This window comes from Lepidochelys kempii, chromosome 2 (genome assembly GCF_965140265.1).
Source record: "Lepidochelys kempii isolate rLepKem1 chromosome 2, rLepKem1.hap2, whole genome shotgun sequence".
Lineage (NCBI taxonomy): Eukaryota > Metazoa > Chordata > Testudines > Cheloniidae > Lepidochelys > Lepidochelys kempii.
This window is the reverse complement of record NC_133257.1, coordinates 270,029,193-270,044,278: the sequence shown is the minus strand read 5'-3', so window position 1 is coordinate 270,044,278 and position 15,086 is coordinate 270,029,193. Positions and strand designations below refer to the sequence as shown.

At 45.2% G+C, this 15,086-nt stretch overlaps 1 protein-coding gene across 5 annotated transcripts in view; it reads left to right on the top strand.

Moving 5' to 3' along the window:
- Positions 1–271: 271 nt before the first annotated feature.
- Positions 272–15,086, top strand: part of LOC140905753 (uncharacterized) — a 162,776-nt gene continuing 147,961 nt past the window's right edge. For 3 of the 5 annotated variants that reach the window (XM_073329165.1, XM_073329164.1, XM_073329163.1), the window contains exon 1: positions 272–768. The gene's annotated coding sequence lies outside the window, so the exon portion shown is untranslated. The remainder of the gene's footprint in view (positions 769–15,086) is intronic. The other 2 variants (XM_073329167.1, XM_073329168.1) reach the window with 1 other exon arrangement.

Here is a 15,086-nt window from a genome sequence, read left to right as displayed (position 1 = left end):
GGCCCTGCTGGGTCAGACCCAAGGTCCATCTGTCACGGAGTCCCTGGGTGATGCTCTGGAACTGCTCCCCATGAAGCCAGGCAGGACTCTGTGGAAGTCGCCTTCCTGTGAGCAGCCTGTCTTCAGGACACACAGCTCACACAGCTTCCACCTTCCTGGGTCTGACCTCGGAGCATTCAGCCTCCTCTGCCCCCCCATGCAAGTCGCCCCCTGAGTAACCATGAACAGAGCTGCGCTTGCCAGGTTGTCTCCTGGGTTCTCGTTTGCTGAGAACTAATCTGAGAAAACAACCCTGGTAAACCAGCTCCAAGGTGTTTTCCCGTCAATGGAATTCACTGACCAAGTAACTCCTCCTACAGCTCCTGGGTGTGACCCCAAATAGAAAGTGAAACGGAAACAGTTTAATCCGAAACCATGTGAAAGTTTGACTTTTCTGTGAAAGCCGCACAGCTCCGGTGGACGGCGTACAGGCCGCAGGGACCAGCAGCCCCTGAAGGATGAATACACGTTGGGTCTCCAAGCTGAATTAGCAGCCCCAAGGTACCGTGTTGTGTGTGAGTTTGAAACTTGGCTCCATTTGAAGGAAGGACTTGAAAGGAAGGGCACGGAAGGAGGAAGGTTACAGCCATAGGGTCAGTTGGTGATTCGGTAACAGACACCTGCACGTCCTGGGGACTTATATAATAAAAAGAGAACGCAGTAAGACTGAGCCACAGAGAGCGAGCGAGAGATGAAACCAAGGAAGCAGGATACAGGGAGATGACGCAGGTAACAGGCTGGACTCTGCTCAGTGACTCTGATTTCCTGTCACCCGGCCCCTTGTGAAGTGAATTACACCAGTGTACTTTGGGGTGTGAAGCACTTTCGTTCCTGCTGGGCAACGTTTTACATCCATTTTGCGCTGGCGTAGGTGACAAGGTGCAGGGCAATGGGGCTCAAGCCCACAGAATATGGATTGAACGTGGTAACAGGCCAGAAGTCAGTGAGGGGAAGTGAGGAGGACAGAATGCGCTTGGAGAGGGAGTGACTTTAGCAGCAGCATTTGTGATAGACAGGAGGGGAATGAAGTTAAAGCAGGGAAGCTGGAGATTTTGATACAGTAGAAGATATTGATACAGCCCCTTGGATAATACCCCCACCTCAGAGAGCCCCTAGGCCCCCTCTCCAAGACCCCAGCACAGAGGAGTAACGGGGTGTTCTGGGGTGCGCCAGGGGCTGGAGGAGACATGGCAGGGGCATTCTTACATCTCTGCAATGGCCCAGAGGAAGCACTGAGGCAGGGCACAAGTTAAGGCACCCCTGAGCATACGAGCCACCCCCCTGCACCAGCCACAGTGCCAGTGTGGGGATGAATCTGGCCACGGGCTGCAGCTGAGAGGGTGGCAAAGAGAGGGTTAATCTGTATTGATGTTATACAGGGAATAGTGACAAGACACAGCGCGAGCCTGGATGTGAAGCATTCTGATATCGTGGTGTGACATTCTGGGGATCACCCCAGAGCAGTCAGGGGGTCTGTCACCACCTGCCCTGTGACCGTGGGTCCCTTAATCCTGTGTGGCTCTGGCTCGGAGCCCTGGCACCAGCATCTAGCCCACAGGCAGAAAGGTCTCACCCTGGCTTCCAGCAGCCTCGTTATCCCTGCAGGGTGACCCCACCAGCCCTTCCAGTCCTAAGCATCCCCAAATCCGCCTACCCCGAGTTCTTCACTACCAGACCTGGGGACTTTTCCACTCTGGTTCCTCACCCCAAAGGCCTGAAGCCAGCCCCCCAGTTCTCAGTTCACTTTGGGACACACTCCACATTGTTTGCACACTAGAGACCCATCATTTGTCTCTCCTGGGTTGTACAATGCGAGGTGCTGGGGGTTAGTTTTGTCTGGCTGGGGAGGCAGCTCCTCCCTTCCTGGCTGGCCACCACCCTACTGGGAGCGGGAGATGAAGCTTTAGGAACCAGCTCCAGACTCTACATACACGATACATAAATCCCTAAGCACAGCCTGGATCCATCTCGCACAGTGATCAGTAAGTAGAGAACATCACAGGCTTTCAGAAAAGAGCTCACTCAACATGATTATACACAATAGCATTGTACACAATCCTTTGAGTCCATTGCTTGTTCTTAGGGGTTCAGACCCCCTGTTCTGCCCTTGGGGTGTCTTTTGTCCTTCTCCACCCCTTTATATAGATTTGGCCAAAGGCGGGAGTCCTTTGTCCCAGTTTGACCCCCTCCCCAGCCTCTGATGGAAAAGTACAAGGTTTAAGATGGATTCCAGTATCAGGTGACATGGTCACATGTCTCTGTAAGACTCCAGAGTAACAGCCGTGTTAGTCTGTATTCGCCAAAAGAAAAGGAGGACTTGTGGCACCTTAGAGACTAACCAATTTATTTGAGCATGAGCTTTCGTGATGAAGTGAGCTGTAGCTCACAAAAGCTCATGCTCAAATAAATTGGTTAGTCTCTAAGGTGCCACAAGCACTCCTTTTCTTTTTGTAAGACTCCAGTCTCCATTTTCCCTGGGCTGGCCCACACCTACACAGGAAGGCTTGCAGGTAAACAAAGCCATTTACAGCTTTTGGTTTCTTGCTTAAGAGTCATCAAGTTTCTGAAGTATCCTTAATGACTCTTGCTTTGCATAATTATATAAGTGATACAAGTTCATACCTCATATTTCTAACTTCAGACATAGAAATAATACGTGCATACAAATAGGATGAACACATTCAGTAGATTATAAGATTTCTAACGATACCTTATAAGGGGTATTTAGCATAAAGCATATTCCAGATATGTCATATTCATAAGTATATTTTCATAAAGCATATGGAATGCAACATCACAGTGATAACTGTGGATTCTTAAGTAATCAATATAATTAATACATAATCTATAGATCAGGCTACAAGTAAGCCCAAGCTTGAGTGTGTGTAGGGCAGCTGTGAGCTGCTCTACTTCATGAAGTGGTACTCCCTGCCCACATGAGCCTCTAGCCTGATTGACCTGGTCAGCAAAACCTGCTCAAGTTAATGAGTGAAGGGCAACAACAGAGCCAGTGGACAAAGGCCAAGTGCCCCCATGACGGTGAAGGTGGATGAGCCATGAGTGTGGATGCGCAGACCACACAGGGTGGAAGAAGAGCTACATCTTCATAAGGGTGACCCACACCCACAGGAACTTACAGTTGGTGGAAGAGTTAATGGGATGGGGGATGGTGTCCCTCCCCCCAAAATAAGCCCCCTCTACATCTTCCCAGTTGCAAAGAGGCAGAGTGAAACATGGGGCAACCAGCCATGACAGACCATAACAGCAGCAGGGGTAAAACCCCTGCTTTTACCAACTAGTGCCCATCTTTAAAAAAGGGAAGGAGGAGGATCCTGGGAACTACAGGCCAGTCAGCCTCACCTCAGTCCCTGGAAAAATCATGGAGCAGGTCCTCAGGGAATCAATTCTGAAGCACTTAGAGGAGAGGAAAGTGATCAGGAACAGTCAGCATGGATTCACCAAGGGCAAGTCATGCCTGACTAATCTAATTGCCTTCTATGACGAGATAACTGGCTCTGTGGATGAGGGGAAAGCGGTGGACATGTTGTTCCTTGACTTTAGCAAAGCTTTTGATACGGTCTCCCACAGTATTCTTGTCAGCAAGTTAAAGAAGTATGGGCTGGAGGAATGGCCTATAAGGTGGATAGAAAGCTGGCTAGATCGTAGGGCTCAATGTGTAGTGATCAATGGCTCCATGTCATGTTGGCAGCCAGTATCAAGCAGAGTACCCCAAAGGTCGGTCCTGGGGCCGGTTTTGTTCAATATCTTCATAAATGATCTGGAGGATGGTGTGGATTGCACCCTCAACAAGTTTGCAGATGACACTAAACTGGGAGGAGTGGTAGATATGCTGGAGGGTAGGAATAGGACACAGAGGGACCGAGACAAATTAGAGGATTGGGCCAAAAGAAATCTGGTGAGGTTCAATAAGGATAAGTGCAGAGTCCTGCACTTAGGACGGAAGAATCCCATGCATCGCTACAGACTAGGGACCGAATGGCTCAGCAGCAGTTCTGCAGAAAAGGACCCAGGGGTTACAGTGGACGAGAAGCTGGATATGAGTCAGCAGTGTGCCCTTGTTGCCAAGAAGGCTAACGGCATTTTGGGATGTATAAGTAGGGGTATTGCCAGCAGATCGAGGGACGTGATCGTTCCCCTCTATTCAACCCTGGTGAGGCCTCATCTGGAGTACTGTATCCAGTTTTGGGCCCCACACCCCAAGAAGGATGTGGAAAAATTGGAAAACGTCCAGCAGAGGGCAACAAAAATGATTAGTGGACTGGAACACATGAGTTATGAGGAGAGGCTGAGGGAGCTGGGATTGTTTAGTCTGCGGAAGAGAAGAATGAGGGGGGATTTGATAGCTGCTTTCAACTATCTGAAAGGGGGTTCCAAAGAGGATGGATCTAGACTGTTCTCAGTGGTAGCAGATGACAGAACGAGGAGTAATGGTCTCAAGTTGCACTGGGGGAGATCTAAGTTGGATATTAGGAAAAAGTATTTCATTAGGACGGTGGTGAAGCACAGGAATGGGTTGTGATGTTATTGACATGAACTGGGACCGTATAGATCATTGTTGCGACCAAAGTCCTGTAGTGGCACCAAATCTTGTATAAAGGGGGTCAAATGAGGTGTCTCAGACAAGGTGATGGTTGGCTGGTTCTGATTATGTGATCTGTTTGCATGTATCATTTTTGTAGTTAAAGTTATGAATATTGGCTCTGTACTGTCTGTAGTTCAAACGTGTGCTGTGCTTCTGGGTGACACCCCAGACAAGTTGGTGTCAGCTCTGCCCAGCCTGCTGGATGACCCATTAAGGACCATCAGCTACACAACTGACCCACTGAGAGAAGGCAGACACGTCTTGGGACTCAGCCAGGCAGGCAGGGACCTGCCTAGGGACAGAACTCTGAGGTGTTTCCAAGCCATGGGATGGACAGCTTGTCTTTGGGACAAAGAAAGCAGAGACCACATGGCAAGAGACTATAAACAGCTGCTGCGGCTCCTCCATCTGGTCTTCAATCCTCCTTCTTACCTCTGGAGGGACTTTGCTACAAACGGAAGCTCTACACAAAGGACTGAATGACCCATCCCAGCTGGGGATGTTCTCCAGAGACTTGATTTAAACCTGCAGTTTATTCTATCTCTGCTACAAGCCTGAACCAAGAACTTTGCCATCACTGTATGTCATTGATTCCATTTCACCACTGCTAGCTCTCATCTCTATCTTTTTCCTTTTAAGAATAAACCTTTAGATGTTAGATTCTAAAGGATTGGCAACAGCGTGATTTGTGGGTAAGATCTGATTTGTATATTGACCTGGGTCTGGGGCTTGGTCCTTTGGGACTGAGAAACCCCAGTAAAAGAAAAAAGGTTATTGGTTTTCATAACCATTTGTCCCCATAACGAGGGGCACTGGTGGAGATACTGGGCAACTGGGGTGTCTAAGGGACTTGCCTGTGTGACTTGTGGTTAGCCAGGGGGGTAAAACCAAAGTCCTCTCTGTCTGGCTGGTTTGGTTTGCCTTAGAGGTGGAAAACCCCCAGCCTTGGGCCGTAACTGCCCTGCTTTAAGCAATTTGTCCTGAATTGGCACTCTCCGTTGGGTCCCACCAGAACCAGCATTGTTACATGGATTACCGAGGGAGGTGGTGGAATCTCCATCCTTAGAGGTTTTTAAAGCCCAGCTTGACAAAGCCCTGGCTGGGATGATTTAGTTGGGGATTGGTCCTGCTTTGAACAGGGGATTGTAGTAGGTGACCTCCTGAGGTCTCTTCCAACCCTAATATGCTATGATTCTATGATTCATTGGTTGAGGGTTTCTCTCCAAGAGGTGTGGATGTTACCCTTGGAACAAGAGAGTTGGAAGATCCTGGCAAGGAAAGGAAAGACCATACTGGTTTTTGGCCATGGAAAAATATTAAGAATCCCCCATTGTACATTTGTGACAAAGCCAGAGGCTGTTGCTTTTATTAAGTTATTATTACATAATTCTCATGCCAGTGCTGCTGCTCAGGGCTGAAACTAGTCTCTTCCCGTCCTTTCTGTCATTGCCTGCTGCTTCCATCAGTTCTAGGGATTTGAAATCAACTGTTCTGCCCTCCCTGCTAAGGGTTCTTCTTTTCTTGGCGGCCTTGTTTTCTCACACCAGTTGGTTTCCACTTGACAGCTTCATGTGGGAGTTTGTGGTTTGGCATCTGGAGTATATGCACCAGATATATCCAGTGCTTCTTTCTAATTCTTGCGGAAACCAGCTGCTGGTTGGTGATTTCTCAGATCTCTTCATTAGTAATGGCCTCTTTCCAGCCAATGCCCAGAATCTTTTGTAGGTGCTTATTTTAGAAGGCATCTAGTTTTCTTCTGACATATTAGTAGATCTCCTGCTCTCACAGCCATATATTAGCAGTTTGATTACGTTTGTACTAAATATTCTCAGTTTGGTCTGGTGTTGTATGTCTTTGATTTCCATACATTGTTGAGTTTGGTAAATACTGTGTATGCCTTTCCTACCCTTGATATCTCTTCCTTGGTTTCATCTCACTAACCAGTTGGCCTCAATAATATTTTGGGATAGTGAGATCCATAGATTAATTGTGTGTTTTATAAAGCATTTGAATGTATTATTTTGTATTTCATTGTTCTACCATATGACAAATGTAAACTGAAGAGTCTAATTTACCTTTTCTAAACTGTTGATTTTTTTATACAGATCTAATATGTCATCTATTATTCATCTGCTTTTTAAACTATGTAATCTTAATCTTTTTATTATCTCCTCATAGGAAGTAATCTCCGTGACCTTAAACTTTTTTGTTGCCTTTTTAGGCTCCTTTCCTATCTCTACTATATCCTTTGTGAGATAAAGTCACCATAACTAACTCCAAATTTCAAGAGACAAGGTATCTCTCATATCCTGGGAGTGACTTGGGCCACAACTACACTGCATACAACAATCTAGATTTCAATGGTAGAGTGTACCATTAATTTGTACAACAGTATTACTACAATTTCCTTTACTACAACAACACTAACGGGACTCAATAGGTGTCTCTTGTGATCACTGTGCCTACAAATTTACCCTTATTGTGAGTTCAACTGTAAGAAGTGAGTGTAAATTCACAAATGTTGATGGGAAAAAGAAGGAAAGAGAGACAAACTGAAGTAGTCCAAACAAAAGATTGTGCTAAGATCATGCCAGGTAAACAAGAAGAGTGAGGGGCCAGAAATCAATGAACCAAAACTGGAGTGCTGGAAACTAGGCCTACTAGTTAAAAAATTAGTAATGAGGGGATGGGCTAGTCCACACACCGCTCCCTTTGTGGATCCTTAACTAACGAAACTTTGGGGAGAAAGATTGGCTACTGGAGTGAACTTCGCCATCATGGCTGCCATGCCCATTGTCCTTTGGAACCCTGGAACTTCTTTATCCTAAGCCTGAGAGATGTCCTAACCAGATTGGGCCAGAGGTAGGGGCTCAGATGACATCACCACCCCTCCCAGGATGAAACCACATTGGACTTAACGCCAGCAACAATAACAACGGCTCCAGCACATCTCCAAATTCTTCTCTGTTCCCCCAAAGAACAATTACCATCTTTGATACCATCTAAAAGACTTCCAAATTGGAGCAGAGGCGGTGTTCATTCTAAAACTCTCTGCAAAGGGAAAGAGAAGAAGGGATTTTGTTAAGATGACAGCCTTATTTAGTACTTTACATGTCAAATTCTTTGACTGTTTTTCCTTCTCTTTCAAGTACTATATATTTCATCAAGTCAATTCAAACAGATTTTTTTTCCTGAACCTTTCTCCTGGCCATAATTGCAACCTCAATTATGCGCATGTACCATGTGCCTAAGGGTGGGAAATCTCTTATCCAGCATTTATATTTGGAGAAAGGCAAACATTCAATAAGCACAAGGTTACTGATCAAATCTAAAGAAGCTAAACTAGCAGTAAGTTTGAATGATAACTGAGGGAGTTTTTAGAGGGTGTTGGAGAGATTGTCTCTGCTAAGGGCACATAGCAGATTATAAAGTTTGTTATCTTGAGATGACTCATTTATTTTGTTATGTTTAGTTTTACTTTCGTGTTAACCTTTCTAATGTACTTTTCAGAGTAGCAGCCGTGTTAGTCTGTATCCACAAAAAGAACAGGAGTACTTGTGGCACCTTAGAGACTAACAAATTTATGTGAGCATGAGCTTTTGTGAGCTAAAACCCACTTCATCGGATGCATGCAGTGGAAAGTACAGTAGGAAGATATATATATATACACACAGAGAACATGAAACAATGGGTTTCATGGGAAATGGCCCATCTTGATTATCACTTTTTTTTTTCTCTCCTGCTGGTAATAGCTCACCTTCGTTACAGTCTGTATGGTAACACCCATTGTTTCATGTTCTCTGTGTATATCTATATCTTCCTACTATATTTTCCACTGCATGCATCTGATGAAGTGGGTTTTAGCCCATGAAAGCTTATGCTCCAATAAATTGGTTAGTCTCTAAGGTGCCACAAGTACTCCTGCTCTTTTTTCTAATGTAGGAATCTTATCTGCTTTAGCTACTGCCTTCTTCTTGAGAAAACTTGGTAAATGATTCATTTGTCTTATATTGTACAGGTGCTCTTCCCAGGAGAGGTTTCTTGATTTACAAGAAACTTCCTCGATAAAACAGGTTGACTGTGAGATGATCCTGAACCTGATGTGTAATTAAATCAAACAACTTCTATTAAGGCTGCACTGAAAGAAGAGATTTATTTTTATCATATGCAATTAAGTGCTGTCCTGACACACACTGTCTTGCTCAGAAGTAATTAAATTGGGTTTAATTAAAATCTTTTCTTATTTCAATCCAACGCTGTGTGGGCTCTGCTATTTCAGAATAAAAGTGCCTATTTAAATACTGTCAAACTAAATGGAAATAAGTGTCCACATAGACTTGCTCTGAAATAACAAAAGGGGTACATGAAAACAGATTTAGTTATTTCAGTGCAAGTTAGTGTGTAGACAAGCCCTCTGGTAACGTTTCTCCCTCTCTAGATACTTCTAAAATTCTCTACCTGTAATGACATATCCTTGTGTCATACATAATAATACTAATAAAAATAAACCCATCTTTTTTTCTCCTTTACCTAATGGACTTGACTGCACCCAATGTCAAATATTTAGTTCTAAAAACAAAACAAACTCCCACACAAGAACCTGTGGGGAAGTACATGTACACTTTTCTAGTATCTACTAAACTGGGAGGAGTGGTAGATACGCTGGAGGGGAGGGATAGGATACAGAAGGACCTAGACCAATTGGAAGATTGGGCCAAAAGGAATCTGATGAGGTTCAATAAGGATAAGTGCAGGGTCCTGCACTTAGGACGGAAGAACCCAATGCACAGCTACAGACTAGGGACCGAATGGCTAGGCAGCAGTTCTGCGGAAAAGGACCTAGGGGTGACAGTGGACGAGAAGCTGGATATGAGTCAGCAGTGTGCCCTTGTTGCCAAGAAGGCCAATGGCATTTTGGGATGTATAAGTAGGGGCATAGCGAGCAGATCGAGGGACGTGATCGTTCCCCTCTATTCGACATTGGTGAGGCCTCATCTGGAGTACTGTGTCCAGTTTTGGGCCCCACACTACAAGAAGGATGTGGATAAATTGGAGAGAGTCCAGCGAAGGGCAACAAAAATGATTAGGGGACTGGAACACATGACTTATGAGGAGAGGCTGAGGGAACTGGGATTGTTTAGCCTGCAGAAGAGAAGAATGAGGGGGGATTTGATAGCTGCTTTCAACTACCTGAAAGGGGGTTCCAAGGAGGATGGCTCTAGACTGTTCTCAATGGTAGCAGATGACAGAATGAGGAGTAATGGTCTCAAGTTGCAGTGGGGGAGGTTTAGATTGGATATTAGGAAAAACTTTTTCACTAAGAGGGTGGTGAAACACTGGAATGAGTTACCTAGGGAGGTGGTAGAATCTCCTTCCTTAGAGGTTTTTAAGGTCAGGCTTGACAAAGCCCTGGCTGGGATGATTTAACTGGGAATTGGTCCTGCTTCGAGCAGGGGGTTGGACTAGATGACCTTCTGGGGTCCCTTCCAGCCCTGATATTCTATGATTCTATGATTCTATCTCAAATCTCCTCTCTGTGGCACACTCACCTCTGATACATGGATCTTTACACGTGCTAACAGAAAAACATTTCCTTGGGAAACATTTACTTCATTTTAACACAATGTTGCACATACGAACCCTAACCCACCCCACTTTCTCACACATTCCAACCATCAGCTTGGGCTGAGGTACATGGCAGAGAGGGATGATGGGTGTTGAGCAGTGGAACATTCACATCAGAGATTACTCCGAGAAGCCTACTTCCAGGGATGCCAATTTGGGAAGGTACTGGGGGGCTCTCCCACCCTGAGTTTCCTACTGAAGGTATGCTCACAGCCCATGACCTAGCCACAGATGGAGCTCCTAACTGCAACACAGCTTGAGTGTGATGTGTGATGAGTTCTGTGCTCCTCCCAGCTTCAGCTCCTGGGGCAGGGAGTTTATTTATAAACTGTGGCAGGGTGATTACGATAACAAAAGTTTGTCATTGAATTAATAAAGGATCATTAGATGATCCTGAAGGTATTGCCAAGCATTCCTCCAGTTAAAAGATAGGAAACAAAGGGAGGAATAAATGGTCAATTTTCAGAATGGAGAGAGGTAGTGGTGTCCCCCAGAGGTCTGTACTGGGCCCAGTCATATTCAACATATTCATAAATGATCTGGAAAATGGAGTAAATAGTGAGGTGGCAAAATTTGCAGATGATACAGAATTACTCAAGATAGTTAAGTCCAAATCTGACTACAAAGAGCTACAAAGGGATCTCACAAAATTGGGTGAGTGGGCAACAAAATGGGCAACAAGATGAAATTCAATATTGATAAATGCAAAGTAATGTACACAGCAAAATATAATCCCAACTCTACATACAAAATAATGGGGTCTAAATTAGCTGTTACCTGTCAAGAAAGAGACCTTGCAGTCATTGTGGGTAGTTCTCTGAAAACATCTGCTCAATTACCAGTAGCAGTAAAAAAAAACTGTCGGAGTTTTGGGAATCATTAGGAAAAAGAAGGATAATAAGACAGAAAATATCATAGTGCCTCTATATAAACCCTGGGACACCCACATTCTGAATACTGCATGCAGACATGGTCGCCCCATCAAATATATGTATATATATTGGATTTCAAAAAGAGATGGGCAACAGAAATTATTATGGTTATGGAACAACTTCCATTTGAGGAGAGATTAAAAAAACTAGGACTTTTCCGCTTCAAAACGAGATGACTAAATAGGATATGATGGAGGTCTATACAATCATGGATGGTGTGGAAAAAACTGAATAAGGAAGTGTTATTTACTCCTTTACAGAACACAAGAACTAGGGGTCACCCAATGAAATTAATAGGCAGCTGATTTAAAACAAACTAAAGAAAGTATTTCTTCACATGCAGCCTGTGGTCCTCTTTGCCAGGGGATGTTGTGAAGGCCAAAACTATAACAGGGTTAAAAGAAGAACTAGATAAGTTCATGGAGGGTAGGTCCATCAATGGCTATTAGCCAGGATGGGCAGGAATGCAACCCCATGCTCTGGGTATCCCTAATCTCTGTTTGTCAGAAGCTGGGAGTGGGTGCCAGGGGATGAATCACTTGAAGATTGCCTATTTTGTCCATTCCCTCTGAAGTACCTGATATTGGCTACTGTTGGAGACAGGGTACTTGGCTAGATTGACCATTGGTCTGACCCCATATGGCCAGTCAGATGTTCTTATACAAAACCCAGCTGTGTCTGTCCCCCACTGTAACCCACTAGACCCCCATGATAAATGAAGTGTGTGTGTGTGGAGGGGGGGGGGGAGCTCCCTTTGATGGACATACAGACAGCCAGTTAGCTGTAAAATCCCTCTTGGTAGCTGTTCTCTGGTTGCTTTACCTGTAGCTGGCTGGGTGTCCATCAAAGGTAGCTACCCACACACACACACACACACTTCATTTATCACAACCCCATTCCCCACTACGAGCTGAGATAGAACCCAGGAGTCCTCACGTGGTCTGTCTCTCATAGATCATAGAATCATAGAATATCAGGGTTGGAAGGGACCTCAGGAGGTCATCTAGTCCAACCCCCTGCTCAAAGCAGGACTGATCCCCAATTAAATCATCCCAGCCAGGGCTTTGTCAAGCTTGACCTTAAAAACTTCTAAGGAAGGAGATTCCACCACTTCCCTAGGTAACGCATTCCAGTGTTTCACCACCCTTCTAGTGAAAAAGTTTTTCCTAATATCCAACCTAACCCTCCCCCACTGCAACTTGAGACCATTACTCCATGTCCTCTCATCTGCTACCACTGAGAAGAGTCTAGAGCCATCCTCTTTGGAACCCCCTTTCAGGTAGTTGAAAGCAGCTATCAAATCCCCCTCACTCTTCTCTTCTGCAGACTAAACAATCCCAGTTCCCTCAGCCTCTCCTCATAAGCCATGTGCCCCAGCCCCCTAATCATTTTTGTTGCCCTTCACGGGACTCTCTCCAATTTTTCCACATCCTTCTTGTAGTGTGGGGCCCAAAACTGGACACAGTACTCCAGATGAGGCCTCACCTCCACAGAGTTAGTAACAAAGTAAGAATATGCATTACAATTTTAAACCTAACCAGTGTCCCTTAAGTGACTGGCCACAAGATGTCAGAACATGTTAGAATATATTAGTAGTAGAGCTGAGTGGGTTTAATATTTTTTTAATGTTCTTTATTCTATATAGGAATTAGATAGTGCTCCTTTCAGCTAATTGCAACACTATCTGCCAAAAATCTAGTTTTCAGGTGCCTAAATAGCCCCTGGAATTATGCTTAAAGTTGCCCCTCCCCACCAAAATCTGAAATGGTGCCCCTGTCCACTTCTGCAGCAGGGAATATGGATGTTTCCCCGGCTGGGTGCTGCTCTGGGGTGGAGGAAGAAGAAGCAGATGCAACGTCCTGTGCTGATGCTCACCAGAGGGGAAAAGCAGGAGCCTCCCTGAACTGCTAGGGTCTCTGATTCCCCAGCCCCTACAGTGAGAACGGCTTTGGGTTTCTAAGGGAAGGGAAATGGGAGTGAGCTCTGCCTGTTGCAGCTCTGATTGGTTACTGTATACCAGGAGGTGGACAAGTGGAGGGTGAAGCCAATCAGAGGGCCCAAATTCACATGAGGGCAGGAGCTTCTCCCGTTAAGTGTCACACCAGTTCCAGCCCTTGCCAACAGCATTTCAAAATACAGATGTGGCCTTAGCAAAGGGAATAAAGTCTTATGATGAGGCGGGGTCACCACACCACACAACCAACCCTGAGGAGGGGAGATGAACCCATAACTGACCAGAGCTAAGGGGATACCTGAGGCCACAGCGAAAATACAGAGCTCCCTGCTGGCCCCAAAACTTCCATATGAACTAGCGCTGGAAGCGAGGACACATGCTTTTTTGGAGAGGAAGGAAGTGTGATGGTGGGCCTGAAAACAGGGGATTAAATTCCCCATCAGCCTCATCCACATTGCACTTGACTTTCCCCTGGCAACCAAAGTCCTACCCGGCTTCTGGCATGCCAAGTGAGTCCAGTGGTCAACTTCTCAAAGCTTCCATCCATGGAGGTTTGGCCTATTATAGAGCCTTGCGACTGCCATGAGTATTCACATACATGTGCAGCCTCCTTTGTGCATAACTGACTTCCTCACACTCATGATGTTGGGATGTCCTTATCCTACAGGACAGTATATTAATGGTCTCAACTTATGATCATCTATGTCAATTTGTGTCCAATGGAAGATTGTGATTATGCATCTTTGGATGTTCCTATCCTAAACTATCCAAAAGCTGGTATAAGTACATATTCCTGGAGTTGCCTATTACAATTTTATACAAAACTCCCCTAAACATAATATTCCCAATTCCCCGGTAACTCAGGGTCACTGTTGGGTAGCTCACTTCAGCTACCCAAAGCCTTATATATCTGCTCAAGCTAAATATCTTACATGATGTAGGTCTGTAGGTTACTTGTGTTGCTGCTACATAAAATACCTGAAAGCTAGGTCTATGGGCTACAGCCTGTAAAAAGAAAGAAAGAAAGAACGAAAGAAAGAAAGAAAAGGACTTGATAAAGGAACCCTTTGGCTCACCACTCTCTGGAGTAAGAGCCATGACTTGGGACAGATTTTCAGGACTCTGAGGTTTTACTTCTGAGTTATTGTCTGAAAAAGTCAGCCCCTATAAGGAGGACGATTGGATAAACAAGTGTACAGAGTCTCTGCAACAGGGCCTGGAAGAGAAACAAGAAAGGGCAGACCAGGGCAGATCACCACAGACACAAGAGGGTGGACAGGGCCAGACAACCACCTACAAGGGGGGGTTCACTAGACACAGTGTCAGTTCCATCACCAACACTCACAATCTCACCGACAATGTTACTGGTAAATCATAGAATCATAGAATATCAGAGTTCAAAGGGACCTCAGGAGGTCATCTAGTCTAACCCCCTGCCGAAAGTAGGACCAATCGCCAACTAAATCATCCCAGCCAGGGCTTTGTCAAGCCTGACCTTAAAAATATCTAAGGAAGGAGATTCCACCACCTCCCTAGGTAACGCATTCCAGTGTTTCACCACCCTCCTAGTGAAAAAGTTTTTCCTAATATCCAATCTAAACCTCACACACTGCAACTTGAGACCATTACTCCTTGTTCTGTCATCAGCTACCACTGAGAAGAGTCTAGATCCATCCTCTTTGGAACCCCCTTTCAGGTAGTTGAAAGCAGCTATCAAATCCCCCCTCATTCTTCTCTTCCGCAGACTAAACAATCCCAGTTCCCTCAGCCTCTCCTCATAACTCATGTGTTCCAGTCCCCTAATCATTTTTGTTGCCCTCCGCTGGACTCTTTCCAATTTTTCCACATCCTTCTTGTAGTGTGGGGCCCAAATCTGGACATAGTACTCCAGATGAGGCCTCACCAATGTTGAATAGAGGGGAACGATCACGTC